Here is an 18845-nt window from a genome sequence, read left to right as displayed (position 1 = left end):
ATAGGGGTTCCCCTGGCCTTCCTGTGGTGTCTCAGCCTGGATCTGCCCAGGGGCCTGAAGCTTGGAATGGCCACCAGGGTAGGTGCTCCACAGTGCTGGGCAGGACTGAGCCTGTCTCTGAGGAGGACCACAGACAACCAGGGGACAGCAAAAGCCTAAAAGATTGGGCCAGCAGATGGGGAAGAGTCGGTGACACCGGTGCCTCCAGGTAGCATCAGCTGTGCGACTCACTTGACGCAGGCCATGGACTTGGAGTGCCTGCCCAGGCTGACCCCGGTGAATTGCAGAGTTTTGTAGAATGCAAGCCCAGCCCAGCAGTTCACGCCTTCTTGCTAAGCTGCTCTGTACACTGAATGAGAGGGCTGGAGTCGCTCAGCTCCTTCCACATTTAGTCCCCTCTGATTTCCTGTGGCCACAGAATAAAACAATCTGTCAAAGTGTTTTTCTTCTCTTTTTTTCTGTTTTGTGCAACAGAAAAGCCCAGAGGAGAAATGAGGATGCAAAGAGAAAGAAAACAAAACCCCAAAAACCCCAACCAGAGAGCTGCAAGGATGCCAGGAAGAGGGAGTGTCTGGGACGGAGCGGAGCGCACTTCTCCGAACGCCTTTCTCCGGGCTGAGGCTGTTTTCTGCAAGCCCGTGCGGTGCACGTGAGGAGGCTTTTCCTGCGGTGGTGAAATCAAACACACCTAAGGCGTGAGTCCTCCAGACTCTCCTCACCTGGGCAGCTTGGCACCGGCCACCTGTGCCTTGCCCGGAGAAACTCCAAGTGTTCCTGACTTCAAGGGTCGGAGGTCTGTTTGCTCAGGGCTGGTTGGTAAAATCGAACGGAGAATGAAAGCTAGAGCTTCTGAAACACATGAAGCAGGCAGAAAGCTTTAGACTCCCCTCTGGAAGGAGAGGGCTCCCTGTCCTGTCCGCGGGAAGAAGGTCTTTCTCTAAGCTCTGTCAGTAGCTCAAAATTAGGCCATGTTTTAGTCGGCTTCATGTTTGCACCATGGCTTTCGTATAAAACTGTTTGTTTTTCCTGCAATTAAAAATACCTTTCTTTTCATTTGTTTGTAAATAGGAAATATATTCAAAAAAGGTACAAAAGGCCTATAGCAAAAATTCATTTCCCTTTTTTTGTTTCCACTTTGAAAGTGCCACCCAGTGAACGTCAGACCCCACAGGTTTAACCCATTTATGCCTAGTGTTCCATTATTGGAACGCTAAGCTTGTGGGACTTACTTATAGCCTACTGCGCAAAGTCATTGTCAAGGTCTGATTTTTCACAAAAAAAAACCTTGTGACCTCTGGCATAAATGGGTTAAGGGTAGGGTCCCAACAAGATGGCCCCTGCTTCAGATGCCACCCCCAAGTGGGGTCCCCAGGCCACCTGCACCTCTGACCAACTTGCTACAAATCCGGGGGCTCCCCTGATGACCTCTGGTTTTATAATTTACTGGAACACTCCCAGAGCCTACGAAAGTGTTGCACTTACAATCCTTTTTTTTTTTAGACTGAATCTGACTGGGTGCTTTGTCGCCCAGGCTAGAGTGCAGTGGCAAGATCTCGGCTCACTACCTTTGCCTGCTGGGTTCAAGCAATTCTCCCGCCTCAGCCTCCTGAGGAGCTGGAATCCCAGCATGATGACACCAGCCATCATGCCCAACTAATTTTTGTATTTTTGTAGAGACGGGGTTTCACTATGTTGGCCAGGTTGGTCTTGAATTCCTGACCTCAGGTGATCCACCCGCCTCGGCCTCCCAAAGGATTACAGGTGTACGCCACTGTGCCTGGCCACAATCCCATTTTCTTTTTTTTTTTTTTTGAGACGGAGTCTCGCTCTGTCACCCAGGCTGGAGTGCAGTGGCCGGATCTCTGCTCACTGCAAGCTCCACCTCCCGGGTTTACGCCATTCTCCTGCCTCAGCCTCCCGAGTAGCTGGAAATACAGGTGCCCGCCACCTCGCCCAGCTAGTGTTTTGTATTTTTTAGTAGAGATGGGGTTTCACCGGGGTTTCACCGTGTTAACCAGGATGGTCTCGATCTCCTGACCTCGTGATCCGCCCATCTTGGCCTTCCAAAGTGCTGAGATTACAGGCTTGAGCCACTGCGCCCAGCCACAATCCCATTTTCATAATAAAGAACACACATCAGGCCAGCCAAATGAAGAGACACGTGGGGCAAGGGCTGGTTGGGTCCCGAATGCAGAGCTTCCATGTCCTGCCCTATGGATCAGCACATGTCATCTTCCAGGCACACGGAGCCTTCCACGGAGCCCCACCGTCAGAGCTTTTATTGGCATCTCATTCCATAAACATGATCGGTTGAGTGATCGGCCAAGCTGGGGAAAACTCAGTCTCCAGCTCCTCCACCGCCTCCCAGAGGTCAGCAGGTTGGGCTGACAGCCCTGCACCCAAAGTCTTAGTCCTCTAATCACATGATTGGGTTTGCTAGTGGCCACCTCCCATCCTGCAGGTATCCAGGGGCCACGCTGGCTCACCTCATCAGTACAAGCTACCAGGGCCCACCATGAGTCATGTGAATAATGAAGACAGTTTAACCACTTGGGAAGTTCCCAGGACTTAGAGTCTCCCACCCAGGAACCAGGGACAAAGGCCAGATTTTGTATTATCCAAGGGCCCTCAGCCACTAGGTTTTCTACCCAGAGGAGATTGATCTTGGTATCCTTCCAGAAATATTTTATTTTACTCAAAGAGTAGCATATTACATTACAGACGCTCCTCATCTTAGGATGACATCACATCCCAGTAAACCCATCATAAGTCGGAAGTATTTTAAGTCAAAATGCATTTAATACACCCAACCAAGGGAACAACGCAGCGTAGCCTCGCCTACCTTAACCATGCTCAGAACACTCGCATCAGCCCACAGCTGGCAGCATCACTGGGCAGCACAGCCCACTGCAGAGGGCAGGTTGCTCACCCTCATGGTCTCAGGGCTGACTGGGGGCTGTGGCTGCCCCTGCCCAGGTTTGAGAGAGTTCTTGATGCATATCCTAGCCTGGGAAAGATCAAATCTCAAAATTTGAAGTAGGGTTTCTATAGACTGCATGTCACTTTCATATCCTTATAAAGTCAAAAAATTACAAGTCAAACCATCACAAGTCAAGGACCTGCTATATACACACTGTATGGAATCTTTTTTTTTTTTTAAACTTAAAAATATGTTTTGGAGATTATACCATAGCATTCCATAAAGAAATTTCCCTTTCTTTTCCCTGACACGGTAGTTCATTGCACCATACTTTAAACACGTTTCCTACTGAAAGCAGATTTTTTTTTTTTTAAATCTCTGGCTGTTTCAAACAATGCTGCAATGAGTAACTTCAGACACAAACCACTGTGCACCTGTGCGAGTGTATGTGTGGAGTGAATTCCTGCAGGAGGAATCACTGGGTCACCCAGGATGCCTGCTTAGAATTTAAATGATTATTTGACTATTACCAGGTAACCCTCACTGGAGGCGGTACCCACTTACACTCCCACAAGTGATATGAGACTGATGTTTCATCAGACCACTACCAACTCCTTGTGTTATCAAATTCTTAATTTTGCTATTCTTTTTGCTCACATCCTTACTCAGTTTTCTTTTTTTTTTTGAGACAGAGTTTCACTCTTGTTGCCCAGGTCGGAGTGCAATGGCTCAATCTTGGCTCACTGCAACCTCCACCTCCTGGGTTCAAGTGCTTCTCCTGCCTCAGCCTCCTGAGTAGCTGGGATTACAGGCGCCTGCCACCACACCCGGCTAATTTTTGTATTTTTATTAGAGACAGGGTTTCACCATGTTAGCCAGGCTTGAACTCCTGACCTCAGGTGATCTGCCTGCCTCAGCCTCCCAAAGTGTTGGGATTACAGGCGTGAGCCACCGCGCCCGGCCAGTCTTCCCACTTTCAACAAACTTTTCAGAGGCCCCACCAACAGCCTCTACTTACATCTCACAGGCCAGAGCTTCGTCTCCTAGACGTACCTAGGAGCAAGGTGACCAGGAACTGAGCACACTGCTGTCCTGGCTAAAAATAAAATGATGTCACTAACCATACGAGAAGTGTACTTGAGCAAATGACTACATCTTCCTTAGACTCGGTTTCCTATCTACAGGTTGGGGATATTGAGTGAATTAAAGATGAATCCCTGCATAAAGCACAGATCCTGGCATGCAGCAAACTGTCCATAAAGATCCCACAAGGCTGTTATTTATGGAGCCCATTCTTTGGGGCCTGGTAAATGACATAGCTTGGGGAGGGGAGCAAGTGACATGAGGAAGTGGCGGCGGCTGGGGAGATATGCAGAGAATGGAGCAAATACCCCTTTCCAGGAAGACAGGAGCCCGGTTTCTTGCTGTCGGAGAAGGGCCTACTAATGTTGGAAAGCGAGAAAATGAGAAAGAACTGGAGGTGGCCAGACTGGGGCTGGGGTCTCAGTGTCAACTGACAGGTTCAGTAAAATGTACACATAGACCCAACAACAGTCAGCGAGACATACACATGTGTGTTGGGGTGAGCATGTCTGTCTATATGGATATATACAGGTGTTTCCTCCTTCTGTTCCCTGAGAACCTAGGAGCCATGACACCCCTGCAGCAATGAATGCAGTGAGCACCCCGGGCTTGGTTTCCAGATGCTGTTCTGCACTAAAAGGTGCCAGGGTCCTCAGAGGGATGCAGAGTCCGTATGGAACAGTGGTTACCAGGAGATCCTGGGGCATCTTCCCTCCCTTGCCTTCCCTCCCTTCCTCTCTCCTTCCTTCTTCCATCCTTCCTTCCTCCCTCCTTCCTCCCTTCCCTGACTCCTTCCTCCTTCCTCCCTTTCCCCCTCCCTCCTTCCTCCTTTCCTCCCTCCTTCCTCCCTTCTCCCCTCCTTGCTTCCTCCCTCTCTCCTTCCTCCCTCCCTCCTCCCTTCCCCCTCCTTCCTTCCTCCCTTCTTCCTCCCTTCCTGCCTCCTTCCTTCCTCCCTCCCTCCTTTCTCCCTTCCTCCCTTCTTCCTTCCTCCCTCCCTCCTTCCTCTCTTTCTCCTTCTTTCCTCCCTTCTATCTTTCCTCCTTCCTTCCTTTCTCCCCACACCCCTGTTCTTCCTCACCTCCATTTTATTCTAAATGTCACTCCCTGTTGTCATCTTCAATGGGGCCAGCATTATTTTAGGGACCAAGTGCTCAGAAGCAAACAGAGCACCATGGAAAATGCAGATGAGATGAATGTGGAGACAATCACTCAGAACAGCATTCTCCTCCCTGCACTAAACACTTAGCCTTCCCTCTCCACCACCTGTGCTCCACAGGGCCCGCTGGGTCCACAGCAGGGTATTCTAGGGAGGTCACCAGTGCAGGCTCTGAGTCAACCCCCGTGGAGGCTCCACCTCCAGGGGAGGTGGCCGGGGGGCGCCCTGCTTTTTATGCCCTGCTCCTCTGCGAAGGGGCCGCTGCTTTCAGGGCAGAGTCCTGCCAGAGTGCACACGCATCCCCTCCTCCCACTCAGAGGCTTATGGGGTGTGCGGGGATAAAGTGGGGAAAGGGGGGCCATGGGAGGGTACAAAGGAGAAAGAGAGTGGCATGGGGGTGGGAAGGTCCCCAGGAAGATAAAGGCGGGGTCCCCGACAGGAGGAGCTTCTCAGAACCCTGGAGGATGTCCCCCCACCCAGAGGGGCCCAGGGACCTCACACCTTTACCTGCTGGGAGAGGGTTTGCCCTCAGGGCTTTGAGTGGCAGGGCCTGAGCTCCAGGGCTCATACCTGTGGTCCACAGAGGATGGTAAAATGGCCCTGGCAGATGGGGGCTGCAGGGGGTGGGGACAGGACAGGGGTGGGTTGGAGACAGGGACATGGGTGTGAGGACCTCAGCTGGTTGTGGAGATCATGGGACAGGGCTGGGGACCAAAGCGTGGGGACTTGGCCTTGGAGTGGGGACTATGGATGGGGTGGGGATGTGAAGGGGTGAAGGAGGAGGCCCGGTATGAGGGACCAGGGTGAGGGTAGGCACAGGGTGCTGACCAACTGGGCCGAGGCTGCTGAGCACCTCAAGTGGGCCCAGGTGCAGCACGAGCCGCTGCAGGGTGAGGTGGGGGCGGAGAGGGAAGCAAGGGTGGTGGGATGGGGATGAGGGTGTGGGAACCTGAGACAGGTGTGAGAACCTTAGACAGGTGTGGGGATGTGGGGTGGGGGTGATTGGGTACTGAGGGAACGGCAGACAGCGCAGGTTTGGGGTGGGGGTGGGGTGGGGCGGGGACCAGGAGAGCACCAGCTGTGCGGTGCAGGTGCAGCTGGCTCACTGGGAAGGGGCCCAGGTGCAGCACCTGCAGGGTGGGGCGGGTATCTAGGGCAGTGCGGCCCGGGGACTTTGTATGCCATTTCTCTGCTGCATGCCCAGCACTGGCGGAAGGACCCAGGAGGGGCCTGGGAGGAGGCTAGTGTGAGGCGGCACAGTCGGTCGGCTGGCATGGGGCCCATGCTGCTGCCCCTGGCTCTGCTGGCCCTGCTGCTGGGGCCTGCGCTGGCCCGGGGTGCCCGGGACCCGGAGGTGTTCTGTGGAGGTGAGTGTGTATGAAGGGGGGTGCCACAGGGGTCCAGGGGCTTCCAGAGAGCTCAGCAAACCCTTCCCCAAGGGGGCCAGGCTGCTGGGCCACCGCCTTTCCCTGTTACCCGGCTCATGGGTACTCAAAGAGAAGCCCTTTGGGGGTCCTTCTCAGCACCTCCAGTCCAGGCCCTGCATCCAGTCTCGAGGGCAGCTGCTTTGGGGTCCCCTGGGTTCCAGCCTTGCCCCCGCTGTGCCCTGGCTCTGTGAACTTGGACAGGCATTTCACCTCTCTGAGCTCACTTGGGCTGGGCTGGGGTCATGGTTCAGCCTGGCGGCCGGGGAAGGCATGCACCTGTCCCTGAGCCTTGGACGACATATCTCACACGCCTGCTGGTTACAAGACACCAGTTAGCTACAATTGATTTAAAAACACACTCTCAGGTCTCCTGGCTGAAGCTTGCCCTCTCAATGCAGGAATTCATGGGTGGCTTTTAGCTGATCAGAGAACAGAGGAAGAGCAGGTGGCCTCCGTCGCGTCGGTTACAGTGGGCGGTGTAAGAGCCTTGAGAGAATCGGTGGCCCCAGCGAGGAGGACAGGGCCCGCTGTGGCAGGGACTGGGCACATGGGAAGAAGAGGCTCTGAAGGCTGGGACCGAGCCCCTGACGCCTCCGCTGGCTCTGACCTTGGCTGGGTCTGGGTTGGGGGGGGCCTCTGCTCTTTGCCTCTGCCTGTGCTTCTCCTGGATGGCTGCTGGCTCCATGGTTGCAGGCAGGACTGAACGAGCTCTGCCTGGGCAGTTCGAGGCTGGCTCTCTTACTGGCGCTGGCTTCTCCAGCCTGGTTCTGGGACCAAGAGGGGGACAGGACAGGGGCGGTGGCTTCAGGTGTCCTGTTTGGGCACCAGGGGCTGGGGACAGGGTGTGGAGGGGAAGGCAGGGCTGGGAGCCCACAGAGACTGTCTGAAACAAGGGCCCATCCCATGGGAGCTGCTAGAGGGGGGGTGGGCTGGGGCTGAGGTGTGAGGGTGGAGGGACTGATGACGGAGGAGGTGTGAGTCAGGGTCTCCACAGGGGCTGTCGTGTCACTGGTGGGTGTCAGTTGAACCCTTTCCAAGAACCTTCCCAGAGTCAGTCCCCACGTCCACTCCACACACCATCAGCAGGCACCCCCTGGGGTTTGGGTGATTGGAGATGAAGTAGAAGATACCATCACCCAAAATACATTCTCTTTGTCCAGACCCAGGGCCTGCTTTTCACTCTAAGGAATTGTTTCCAGGAAGCTGCTGCTCAAATGCAAATGCGTAACCCAGGCTGGGGGCCCTAGCAGTGCCTCTGGAAGAGACCAAGATGAGCTTGTCAGCGCTCTGGGACAGACCAAGGCGAGCGTGCTGTGTGCTCTGGGACAGAGCGGGGCTCTGGGGGGATGAGCTTTAGGGAAGATGCTCTGGAAAGGCCTAAAAGGTTTTCAAAATCGTTCTGGCAATGGATCCCTCCCATACATGAGAGTGGTGTGAAGAGCAGATGCAGGCAGGGCCGCTTGCTGGCCTCAGGTTTAGAGTGTGGTATGTGCATTGCAGCATGCAAGCCAGGAGGAGGCCATGAGCCCCTGAGGGCTGAAATGTTAGAACTCCTGGTCATGTTTATCTCAAAACTGGACATAGTCCCTAATAGGGTTTTGCAGCATGTGCATGTAATTGCAAATAGACATGTATTCGGGCATTGGGACATTTTGACTTGCTGATGAGTTTTGAACAGACCAGGTGCAGGGCTGGAGCACGCCAGGTGGGTGCAAAGGTGGAGCTTGGAGAAGTGGGGTGAGGAGTCAGGAAGCCGGCAAGCCCCAGGGCCAGGGCATGGGAGGTAGAGAGGACGAGCTGAACAGAGAAATGGAGACCCCCGGGGAAAGGGGGTGCGGTGGCACAGGCCCCTCTTGGATCTCACTGTTTCACCTGGTCCAGCTCCAACTCCATGAGATCTCCTGTCTTAGGGGTTTCTTCTCTTCTTTTTTTCTATCTCACTCTGCATTGCTCTTTTAAAATCTCTTGCAGTATTTTCTTCCACTTGAAGCCAACCCATTTAGCGAAACCTGGGCAGAGACATCTCGTCTCCTTCAATTTGGTTGAATTCTGTCTCTCTGGCACGAACGGCCCTGAGTACTCACGGTGAACGCAGAGGCGGCAGCGCTGCTGCTCCATGTCCTGAAGCGATTCTCCCAATCCTGCCTCGTAAAACAGAAAACCTAACCTACTCGGGGGAAGTGAGTGTCCTGCCTGCCCTCCTTCCAGGAGTCATATTAGTAATAAAATGCATGAAACCAGCATTCTTTGCCACCTTATTGCTAATCGTTGCTATGTTGTCAGAGAGAGAGGCTCTTGGCAAAGCACACAGCCCTGGACTTCGTTTCCCTTCCTGGAGGATTTGGGTAGTGACATTGCAGCTGAGCCCCTTCCGTGGGGTTCTGTGGTGTTGGGCTGTTCTTCGTAAGTCCTGTGGGAAGAGGCTAATGCTATTGAGAACTGAAATCATGCCTAACGTTGGCACCTGCCATCTCCGAGCAGTGGTGAAGGGTTTTGTGTGGATTGCCTCCCTCCGAGGTAAAGGGGTCACCAGCCTGTTGGTGCCCCGCTGACACCTCCTAGCACCCACTTGCTGCCTGATGTGGTCACCCAAGAGCTTCCTCTGGCCTCCAGCAGATTACTGACCTCCTCTGCTGAGTGCAAAGAAGGCTGGAAATGCCAGGGAGTTAGCGCCCCCAGGAACAGCCCTCAACAACCATGGGCCAACGTCCAAGTGGGTCACTAAAGGCCTGGCTCTCTCCCCGCCACGCGTGGTATGACTCTGAACGTGGCTCTGCGGCCACCTGTTTTTGTGAAGGGTCAGCTGGTAAGTATTTCTGTCTCCACAGGCCGTGCCGTCTCTGTTGTAACTATTGAACTTTGTCGCTGGAGCACAAAAACAGTCATAGAAAATCAGTAAACAACTTGGCATGTCTGTGTTCACCCTCCGCCACGATTGAAAGTTTCCTGAGGCCTCCCCAGCCACGCTTCCTGTACGGCATGCAGAACCATGAGCCAGTGACACCTCTTTTCTTCATAAATTACCCAGCCTCAGGTAGCTCTTTATAGCAATGTGAGAATGGACCAATACAGGTCAATGGGCCATCCGATTTAGCTGGGGCTGGCAGAGCCAACACTTCTTCTTTTAAAATTTTGTGTTAATTGACACCTAATCATTGTACCTATCTATGAGGTGCACTGTGACTTTTCAGTGTATCTCTTTGACATAGGGACTTCATTCTCTTTGGGTCTGTAGTCGGTAGTGGGGTTGCTAGATCATAGGGAAGTTCTATTCTTAATTTTTTTAGGAACTTCCCTACTGTTTTCCATAATGGCTGTAGCAATTTGCATTCCCACCAATGGTGTACAGGGTCTGCTTTCCTCCTCATCCTCGCCAACACTTGCCCTCTTTGGTTTTGTTGGGTTCGAGTCATTCTAACAGGTGTGCAGTGCTGTCTCACTCCGGCTTTGATTTGCACTTCCCTGGTGATTAGTGATGTTGAGCATTTTTTCATAAACCTGGTGGCCATTTTAAAATAGGATCATTTGATTTGTGCTGTTGAGTTGAGTTCCTTATTCACTTTGGTTATTAGTCCCTTATCAGATGTGTGGCTTGCAAATACTTTCTCCCATTCCACAGGCTTTCCCTTCACTCTGTTGATTGCTTCCTTTGCTGTACAGAAGTTTTTTAGTTTGGTGGAATCCCATTTGTCTATGTTTGCTTTTATTACCTGTGCTTTTGAGGTCTTATCCCCCAAATTCTTGCCCAGACCAATGTCAAAGTGTTTCTCCTATGTTTTCTCCTTGTACTTTTATAGTTTCCAGTCTCACATTTAAGTCTTTAATCGGTTTTGAGTTGACCTTTGTATGTGGTGAGAGATGGGGGCCCAGCCTCATGGCCCTTGCCCCTCCAGGCGCCTCTTGCTTTCGTGGCCAATCCTCGGGTCCTCCTTTCCAGCCTCCCCTGCTGGCTGCTCCACCTCTGCCCGCCCCTGCATGTTGGGCACCACCAACCACTGCGCATCCTCCACCAGGGCACCCCTGAGGGTGACCAGGGTCTCGGTACAAGGCCCCTGCTTAGACCCCCCCTCATGGTACCTGATCCCAGAAGGAGAAGACCCTTTGGACCTTGTTCCTTTGCTTTCCCGACACAAGCTATTGTGGTTTTACTGCCATCCCACAGTCTGGAGGGTCAAGGTGGGCTCTGACTGGGAAGTGTGCCCCATGCTGCAGGATTCTCTGCCTGTCAACCCTGGGGCCGGCACCTCCAGGAGCCCTCGCTGACCTCCAGTGATCTGCTGGTGGCCTCTGAAATGGGCCGGACCTGAGGCCATTGTCAGTTCGCCACGGATGCTCATCGACCGGCCTCCGCCCTGTGGGCCGGGCTTGTCTCTAGGCCACCCGTCCCTCCAAAGGATCCACGTGGGACTGCTGAGGTGGTGCCGTCTCCCTGCTGTGTCTCACTGTGTCACCTCTGTGCCTGGCCCAGCGCTGGCATGCCTCGGGGCCCACACCCTAGTGATGGAATAAGCATGACGATGCTGGGAAAAGCCTGTGGGTGCTACTCCTGGCCTCAAGCTCAGGAAATGCAGGCTCCGGCTCCCCAGGGAGGCTGCAGGGAGCAGGTGTGGACAGAGGGCTGCTGGAGCCTGCCCCGAGAGGGCCCTGCCCAGTGGTGGGGTCTCCGCTGAGTGTCATGCCTCGGCTGTGGGCTTTTTCCGGCTGCCGTTCCTCTCGCAGATGTCGGATCATTTTCTTCCTCCTTTTAAATTACGAAGAGTGGGCTGGGTGTGGCTGCTCACACTTGTAATCCCAGCACTTTGGGAGGCCAAGGCGGGCAGACCACCTGAAGTCAGGGGTTTGAGACCAGCCTGGCCAACATGGTAAAACCTCATCTCTACTAAAACTACAAAAATTAGTCAGGCTTGGTGGTGGACGCCTGTAATCCCAGCTACTTGGAAGGCTGAGGCAGGAGAATCGCTTGAACCTGGGAGGTGGAGGTGGCAGTGAGCCGAGATTATGCCACTGCACTCTAGCCTGGGTGACAGAGCAAGACTCCATCTCAATAGTAATAGTAATAATAATAATAATAATGACAAAATCTGTACATACTTGCTGTGGAAAATGTCGGTGCCACTCCTCTCCACCGCTACTTGGCCACCCCTGGGCTTGAACCAAAGCTGCAGCCAGTTACACTTGCCCACCCCAGGGTAGGCGAACCTTGACAGTGTCTCTGGTGCAACTGTGTGAATGTGTGAATGTGTGAATGTGTGAATGCCACCTGATCCGGAGGCTTGGGTCTCATTTCTAATTGCAGTGACATGCACGTAACCTACAATTTTCCATCTTAACCGTCTAAACGTACAGTTAGTTCCATGGCGTTACGGGCAATCACATTCCTGAGCATCCATCACTTGCCTCCATCATCTCCAGAACTTTCCATCTTCCCAAACTGGAGTTCTGTCCCCATGAAGCACGAACTCCTCGCTCTGTCACCCCCCAGCCCCTGGCACCCACGGTTCTACTTTCTGTCTCTGTGGGTTTGACCACTTGAGGGATCTTAGGTAAGCGGAATCTGCTGTATTTGTCGTTTGGCAACTAGCTTATTTCACTCAGCAAAATATCCTTGAGGTCCATCAGGTTGAGGCACACGTCGGGATTCCCTTCCTTTTTAAGGCTGAGTAATATCCCATCACACGTACGGACCACATTGTTTGTCCATTCATCTGTGGATGGGCGTTTGGTTTGCATCCGTGTTTTAGCTGCTGTGAATCCTGCTGCTATGAACACAGGAGTGCAAATATCTCCTTGAGATCCTTCTTTCAATTCTCTGTCTATGTGCAGATGGGACGTGCTGGGTCCTGTGGGAGTTCTTATTTTAACTTGCTGGGAAACTGCCGCTCTGTATTTCACTGCAGCTGCCCCGTTTTATACCCCCAGCAGCAGCGTCCAGGAGTCCAGGTTCTCCACTTCCTCGCCAACATGTGGTTTTCAGATATTTTGATAGTAGCTGTCCTCTTACTAGTAAGGAAGGTCTGAGGTGCTGGGTTTTTGTTTTTTAAACATGAATTACATGCTATACACAGAATTACTTAACTGTATTTTTTACTAACAGGGTTTTGGAGCTCTTTTCTTGACAGTTTTTGTGGACTTCCTATCGTTTCTGCCAGTTCACTACCTAACACTTAGTATGTGATGGTTTGTGCACATTCTTCAATCAACTCTGCATATTTTCAATTTTTGCCAATCTGATAAAAGAAAGTCATCACTTAATTTTATTAGCATTTCTTTTTTCTTCTCTTTTCTTTCTTTCTTTGTTTCTTTTTTTTTTTTTTTGAGACAGAGTTTTGCTCTTGTTGCCCAAGCTGGAGTGCAATGGCACAATCTTGGCTCACTGCAACCTCTGCCTCCCCAGTTCAAGGCAGGATTCTCCTGTCTCAGCCTCCCGAGTCACTGGGATTACAGGCGCCCACAATCACGCCCGGCTAATTTTTGTATTTTTAGTAGAGACAGAGTTTCACCGTGTTGGCCAGGCTGGCCTCAAACTCCTGACCTCCAGTGATCTGCCCTCCTTGGCCTCCCAAAGTGCTGGGATTACAGGAGTGAGCCACCGCACCTGGTCCTAGCATTTCTTAAATTATGTGTAAGATTGATATGTTTTCACCTGACCTTTCTTCTTAGAATAAAAAATAAATAGCATTTAATGAGCATAGTATAAATAGCATAAAATGAGCAAAGAGAAGAGGCAGGCTTAGAATTATTTATTATTCTAAGCCTGTTTTGCTCGTTTAAAAAAATTAGGCTGTTATTTTTTCCTTAATAATTTATAAGAGCCTTTTAAGCAAAATTAAAATAGTTCTTCTCATAGGTATTGCATGCTTCTGGGTTTTCATTTATCTTTTGCATTTGCTTTTGGTGCTTTTTCTCTACAAATTTTTGATGTAACATAATTTATTAATATTTTTCCTATGACTTCTTGGTTTCATCTCATATTTATAAAAACAAGGCACACATTTTTGTTTGTTACTTTGTTTGTTTTCTTTTTGAGTCAGAGTTTCGCTCTTGTTGCCCAGGCTGGAGTGCAATGGCATGATCTCTGCTCACTGCAACCTCCGCCTCCTGGGTTCAAGTGATTCTTCTGCTTCACCCTCCTGAGTCGTTGGAATTACAGGCATGCACCACCACGCCCAGCTAATTTTTGTATTTTTAGTAGAGTCGGGGTTTCTCCATGTTGGTCAGGCTGGTCTCGAACTCCTGACCTCAGGCGATCTGCCCGCCTCGGCCTCCCAAAGTGCTGAGATTACAGGTGTGAGCCACCACGCCTGGCCTGTTTCTTTATTTTTAAGAGTTGGGGATTTTGCTCTGTCCCCCAGGCTGGAGTGTAGCGGAACTCCTGGGCTCAAGCCATCCTCCCACCTCAACTTTCCAAGTAGCTGTGACCACAGGCATGAACAATCCCACCTGGCAAAACTGAGCACACTTGAAGATTACCTCAAAGAATCATATTGAACCCACCTGGAATTAATTTTGGTGTAAAGGGTTGTGGTAGAAATTGAGGCTAATGGGTGGACCTTTGGCATACAATATACACTCATTAAGTCTTTGCTTAGTACCTTACTGTTATTATTTTAAATAATATCTTGTAATCAATTCCCATGCGCATTAGAGTCTGGACTCCATGGAAGTTTCTAGACTCTTGGCTGTTTTTAACTATTTCTGCACCACTATTATAGATATTTCCTATTATACCTTTATATTTTAATATCACATATTACTCATATTTTCTATTAACTTTCAGGTTATTTTATAAAGGTCAAAAAGGTTATTATTTGATCTTTATCTCATTAGATGTATATAGATGCATGTTTATATCTTTACCATGCTTAGCCTTCCTATCTAAGAACAATCTCCTTTGCTTGAATCTTTTTACTATTTCCCAGTAGAGTTCAAGGTTTTCTTCAAATGCATCCTGTAAATTTCCTCCTTTAACTAGACTTTATTTTGTTATGTGGTTTTAGCTATACAGTATAACTGAGTGGCAAGTGCAGAGATTTTCCATGGGCCCCTTGTTCCCCCCACCGTCCCCCACTATCAGCGTTCCCCACCAGAGTGGCACAGTGATCAGGATCGCTGACCCCACGTGGACGTCGCCTCCTCCCCTGAAGTCCAGCTCCACATGGGTGCCCGGCTCCCAGCACTGTGCGTTCTGTGGGCTATCTAACTAACCGCTCTCCTCACTGTAGAGGTGGACAAAGTCATTTCAATGCCCTAAGGCACCAGTGCTTCATTTATATTCTGGCTACCCTGTCTTGTTGGTGTTAACATAACATTTTCTTCTTTCATTTTCTTTTCTTTTCTTTTCTCTTTTTTTTTTTTTTTGCGTGATCTTGGCTCACTGCAACCTCCACCTCCCATGTTCAAGCAATTCTCCTGCCTCAGCCTCCCAGGTAGCTGGGATCACAGGCGCCCACCACCACGCCCAGCTAATTTTTTTTTTTTTTTTTTTTTTTTTTTTTAAGTAGAGATGGGTTTTCACCATATTGGCCAGGTTGGTCTTAAACTCACCTTAGGTGATCCACCTGCCTCTGCCTCCCAAAGTGCTAGGATTACAGGCGTGAGCCACCACACCTGGCCTCTTCTTTTGTTTTCTAACTGGCTGTTGTCTGTACACTTCATCATCGCTTGGCTGACTTCTCGAAGTGCTCTGCTGTCTTTTCCGTAGACTGTCTACATTCTCCAGGACTGTCTGCAGAAACCCACACTGGGCTCAACCTTGCCAGTGGCTTTCCTCTCTAGTGTGTTCTGCTTCCCCAGCCGGATCTTTTCCTACGCTGACGGGGACCCCAGACTTTCACCCCCGCATCTGCCGGTTTCTGCAGGCCCCACAGCTGCTGGGCCCCCCAGGCTCACCCACAGACGCCACACTGCTGAGCTCCTCCCCTTGTCCTCTGTGCTTCTGTCTAAGGTCTGGTGGTGAACTCAAGTCCATCTCAGATGCTGCCCACATGGCGTGTGTGTGCATGTGCATAAGCATGTGTGTGTGCATGTGCGTGTGTGTATGCGTGTGTGTCTGTGTGTACACACATGTATATGCATATATTGGAGAGTTACGGTTATAATGCTTCTGGGTGCACACATCGGTGTGCTGAACAGCTGTTCTCATCGTCCCATCCCCGTTCCCCTTTCTCTTAGTACAGATCCCTTCTTAGAAAGCCGAAAACATGAGGTCATGAGGCTTCCAGGCCCAGTGTACGCATTCTCGAAACCCACACTTCCTGGGGGATGTGTTTAGCCGCTGCCTGCGGAGGCCTGTCCTGAGCGGCGGGGCCCCATGTTCCCTTTCCTGGCTTCCCATCGAGGTTACTCCCAGCGCTCATCCTGGGCGTCTTTTATAGGATTTACTTCTGCCCCTACTCTCCCCGTCCCTCTCTTTGGTCTGTGGGACTCATTTGGAGCGACGATGAAGGAGTGTGTAGTGGGAATCCTAGTGGTGCACGCACTGCAGACACTGTAAGAACCTGCTCTGTTCCTGCTGAAACAGCCACCCGTGCAGGTGCGCTCTCAGCGAGCCGCTGCCATGGTCACCCTGCTCTTCTCCAGGGCACCTGCAACCTTGACACAATCCTATCTGTCCTCTCTTTTCAAGGTGATTCAGATGGAGATTTTTATCTCTCCCGGGCCCCCTCCCTCACCCCCGTCACTGTGGAGGGCACGGTGTGACTCTCATTGTGAGCCGACCTTCCTGCGCGCGTCAGCTGTCAGCGTGATGGACCACCCGGGCTATCGATTTAATGACAACGGTCCCTGCTAGGGATTGATCCAATGTTTTCATTACACTAAAAATGCGTTAACAAGTTCATTGGGAATTAGGCGATGGTAAAGATCCTCTCGGTTCTGATGGTGTTCTTTACAGGAAAGAACCCTTCGCGGGTAGAGGTGCCCCATGACTCCGGGACGCACAGCCTGATACTGTGGAGCCGCCTCCCGGAAGAAGCTCCTCTTCCAGCCCCTTGCCTCATCTGCCAGGGCTTTGGGCTCAGAAGCCCTGGGTGGCTGCTGTGACAAAGGGCTCCCCTGTTTCCAGGGCCCTACCTCCTCTTCACCTCTCCTCCAGCACACGGCCCGCAGCCATGCTGTGCAGAGTCTCAGCCTCCTCGTCTGTCCTTCTATATGTCTGTCCATTGGGAGCTCAGCCATTTCTACTAGGTTTCCCTCCATTTTCTAGAACTTTAACAAGTTCATTGGGAATTAGGCAGCGGTAAAGATCCTCTCGGTTCTAATGGTGTTCCCTACAGGAGGGTGACCACCTGAGCCCCAGCTGCTTCCTGGCTGTGGGTCCCCGGGCAAATGACTGACATTGTCTGTGCCTCAAGGCCCCATGTGTAAAGTACCGGTGATGCCGCTTATTCATAGGGAGCTGTGGATAATACACATGAAGCACTGTGGCTGGCACAGGTGCAGCACCTAGGTACTGATGTGGGAGGTCCTGCACGTGCCAGCTGTGGGGCTGTGGGTTACCTGCTGCTGCTCTTACGGAGTCAGGCTGCTCTGACCGAGCAAGGTCACCTGCACCTCAGCCTTGGCACCCCCTTTCCCCAGGCCCAGGTTTCCTGCATGCAGGTGCAGTGCAGGGGGCTAACTGCTGTGGTCCGAATGTTCATGTCCCCTCATATTCAGATGTTGAAGGCCTAGGGGATGGTGTTGGGAGGCGGGGCCTTTGGGAGGTGATTAGAACAGGAGGCTCATGAATGGGGCTAGCGCCCTTAGAGCCTCCAGAGGGGCCCCCACCCCTCCTACCATGGGAGGACACAGTGAGACTTCTGTGAGCCAGGAAATGGTTCCTCCCCAGACACTGAACCTGCCAGCACCTGGATCTTGGGCTTCCAGTCTCCAGAATGGTGAGAAACACATTTCTGTTATTTCTGAGCCACCCAGTCTTTGGTATTTTGTTATAGTGGCCAGGATGGACTCAGACATTGCCGTGTTCTGAGCCGCTGGTCAGCTCTCAGTTACGTAGTCCCCCGTGACCAGACTGGCTATATAATTGTTTGGGCCCAGTGCAAAATGAAAATGGTGTGAAGCATCAGTAAGAATTTCATGATGGCGACAGCAGAGTGCTGCCCCGGGCGCAGGGCCCTTCTGCGAGCGGGCTCTGGGCACAGGTCACTGGTCATGAAGCTGCCCCTCGCAAGTCTCTCCCAGGACGCAGACGGTCTGTGTGCCTGGACTTATAAGTGTCTCCTTCCCTAATGCCGGAACCACACGGTGCTTCGCAGGACCCTGACATGTGCCATTTGCCCAGCCATACCTGGAGCCCCTCGTTCTGGGGGTTCTCTCTGCCTCCCATGGCTGGGTCCCTTCCATTGGCCAAGCCGAAAATCAAACCCAAAGGCCTCCTGCCAGCTCCACATCACAGTGAACTCCAGTTCACATGATTGCTGGTTTGTTTCGTGTCTGCCTCTTGGGTTGATGGTTCTCACCATGATTTTTTCATACAACAGGTGAAGTTATGTACCTCATTGTCCCTTCTACCACGTTCCCCTGGCAGGCCACATGGCCGAGCCCAATGTCCGTGGCAAGTTGGGAAGAACTGCAAAGTTACACAGCAAAGGCCTTGAGATGGAGGGGTAAAAAAAATTGGGGACATTTGGACAATAACCCAATAGGCCACGCGACTCACCCCTTTTCTTTAAATATCCTTCATAAATGGAGTTCAGCCCTCTCTGCCTCTGACAGTTAAGCCAGGCTCTGCAAGCAAGGTTGGCGTCTTCCCCACGGTCTCTTCCTCAGGGATGGCCTCTCTCCTTGGAAACCTGGCTCAGTCCCTCTCTAAGTAAAACAAGATCCTGGCTTAACGTGTACCTTCTGCACCCTTTGGTAAAGGCGAGGGCTGGCTTTGTGTTCTGGGAACCATCACTGCAGGTCCCCACTCGAACGGTGCCATGGATAGTGATGACCATGGTTCGGGTGGGCCTTTCCCCAAGTCCTCTGCACTTGATTTTAAAATGTAAACCATGCACAAAATGTCTGCTTTTCAAGTATTTTTTCTCTGAGATTCAAATCTGTACTCAGATGCATAGAGATGGCATTGAAAACATGGAGACAGGAGATGGTTATTTACCTGCTTAAAAAGAATGCACGGCTCTGCTTTGGCTTTGTTTTGTCCTCCGAGACGGGGGTTGTTGGGGGACTCGGCTGTTCCCCAGGCTCCTGTGTCAGGGGATGTCCTGGGAGGGGCTGGCTTGGTTGGTGCTTGACTTTTGGCCTGTGTGTCCCTGTC

The 18845-nt window shown here is 51.6% G+C and overlaps 1 protein-coding gene across 1 annotated transcript in view; it reads left to right on the top strand.

Annotated features, from left to right (window-relative positions):
* Window positions 1–616: 616 nt before the first annotated feature.
* CNPY1 (canopy FGF signaling regulator 1) overlaps window positions 617–18845 on the top strand; it is a 104971-nt gene continuing 86742 nt past the window's right edge. The window contains exon 1 of the mRNA XM_025379467.1: window positions 617–768. The gene's annotated coding sequence lies outside the window, so the exon portion shown is untranslated. The remainder of the gene's footprint in view (window positions 769–18845) is intronic.

This window comes from Theropithecus gelada, chromosome 3 (genome assembly GCF_003255815.1).
Source record: "Theropithecus gelada isolate Dixy chromosome 3, Tgel_1.0, whole genome shotgun sequence".
NCBI classification, from domain to species: domain Eukaryota; kingdom Metazoa; phylum Chordata; class Mammalia; order Primates; family Cercopithecidae; genus Theropithecus; species Theropithecus gelada.
Note: the sequence above shows the minus strand (reverse complement) of the source record. Positions and strands in the feature narration are given on the sequence as shown.